Genomic DNA, 2,323 nt, shown 5'->3' on the forward strand with positions numbered 1-2,323 from the left:
TTGGGTTGATGGGTGTGTTACTGTTTATTGCACAAATGCATTATATAAGTTATTTATGATAGACTATGTTAAAGGGAAAGTTCAGGATTTTACATCAGAGGTGCATTCTGGTTTGCGTATGATTTTGAGAAATCATTCATGTTTGCCTTTATTTTTCCACCTAACATAATGGAGACTGTCGTTCCCACGGATTGGTAGTAATGGATTACATGTAATGGGCATTACGTTAAAAAAGTACTGTAATGATCAACCCAGATTTCCCCCCCAGAATGTAATTTTCTTAGTTGGATTACTTTGTCAGCATTGCTGTCATTTAGTGACCCCCCTCGCATGTGTTTAACTCTAATTATATTGTCCTCCTGGTTGAATGAATAGGTAAGGCTTCCAAATTGTGAACCATGCTTAGACCAATGGTTTAAACAAGGATCTAAAATGGCTAGCTGTTCTCTTTTCTCAGTGGCCAACCTGGCATCACTAGTTGTAAAACTGATTGTGCTTTCCTGTAGCACATGCTATTGACTGACTTGCCAAGCCTAATAAAATTGAGCTATCTTCATAGTTATAGACGTGATATACGCCAGCATAGCTAATAACACCGTTTTGGGACACGTTAGCCTATCTAAAAATGGTGTTGATATAGGCAAGCATACTAGATGGTCTTTAAATAGGTTGGACGTTGCACACCTTGACACCAGATAGTATCCTCTTTGCTAGAACCTTTTAGTGTAGCCTACACTAATTGTGGATCGAAGAGCAGGCAACAAGTAATTTCACCTATATTCATCTGAGTGACTCCAAGAAGCTCCTTTCATTATTGATTTACTACAACATAAGACATGTACAAGGTTTCATAAGCATGTTGCTCATCTGCTACTTCACTCATGGACCAGCAGTGGAGGATTTTCTCCATTTCAAAATCGCAGACGCCAACATCACTTCAGTGGATCATTCCACCACGACAGACTAAATTACTTGTAGTTGACAACAGCATGTGTCATCGCCTTCAGCTGAATACAAAGTTATGTCGTCATGTTTTATGTAAAAAATATATTGGCACATACCACTTAGACCATGGGTAACAAATGCAATTGGATGGTGGGTCTACGATTTAAGGTCTCTGATAGGTTGATTCGCTAACTGATGTAATTTTCTGCTCAGCTGGCTGTCCTAAACATCATGGCTAATTTTGGCCTATGAGAAAAGATAGCAGCTAGCCATTTTAGACCAATGGTTTAAACCATTGTCAAAGCAAGTATGGCCCCTACAGAGTTTCTGTTGTTTACAGTGCACTTTCTGTGCTCTGAGTAGCAGGAGAGAAAAGATGCTTTCTGATTGTACAATGCAATCACTTTTGAAAGTAACCACTGTTGTTCCGGTTGAAGAGGCCCAGCTTTCTGTAGCTCTACATTTTATTTATGAACCATTGAGTTATCTACAGGCCATTCACGGTGAGTGCATTGGCCTACACATGAAATGTACTTTGTCATCAATTACATGGCTAAATTTAGAATTAGTGATTTAGCTCACCTCTTCCTCAGGTGGTGAATTAGCCCCAAATGAATAAACACTATTTTGACAGTCGAATATTGCATGACAATCACTGGTTTATGTTGCACATCAAAGTATCTTGAATCATGCATTCCTGCTAAAACATGTTAGATTAAACAATTTATTGAACCATACCATTTTAAAGCAACACCTCGCAACACAATGCTTCTCCCCATGTGACCTACTTGTGTGTGTATGTGTAACTGACAGATGCACACCACATGTTAATGTTTTTAAATACAGTGCATACTGAAAATATTCAGGCCCCTTGTCTTTTTCCGCATTTTGTTACGTTACAGCCATATTCTAAAATGGATTCGATTTTTTTTTATCTACACACACACTACCCCATAATGACAAAGTGAAAAAGTTTAGAAAGTTTTGCTTGAAATGTTAGCAAATTTATGGGAAAAAAAACCAACCTTTATTTGCATAAGTATTTAGACCCTTTGCTATGAGAATCAAAATTGAGCTCAGGTGCATCCTTTTTCCATTGATAATCCTTGATGTTTCTACAACTTGATTGGAATCCAACTGTGGTAAATTCAATTGATTGGACATGATTTGGAAAGGCACACGCCTGTCTATATACTGTCCCACAGTTGACACTGCACGTCAGCAAAAGCCAAGCCACGAGGTCAAAGTAATAGTCCGTAGAGCTCCGAGACAGGATTGTGTTGAGGTACAGATCTGGGGAAGGGTACCAAAATATTTCTGCAGTGTTGAAGGTCCCCAAGAACACAGTTGCCTCCATCATTCTTAAATGGAAGTTGTT

Source organism: Oncorhynchus gorbuscha, linkage group LG18, assembly GCF_021184085.1.
Source record: "Oncorhynchus gorbuscha isolate QuinsamMale2020 ecotype Even-year linkage group LG18, OgorEven_v1.0, whole genome shotgun sequence".
NCBI lineage: Eukaryota > Metazoa > Chordata > Actinopteri > Salmoniformes > Salmonidae > Oncorhynchus > Oncorhynchus gorbuscha.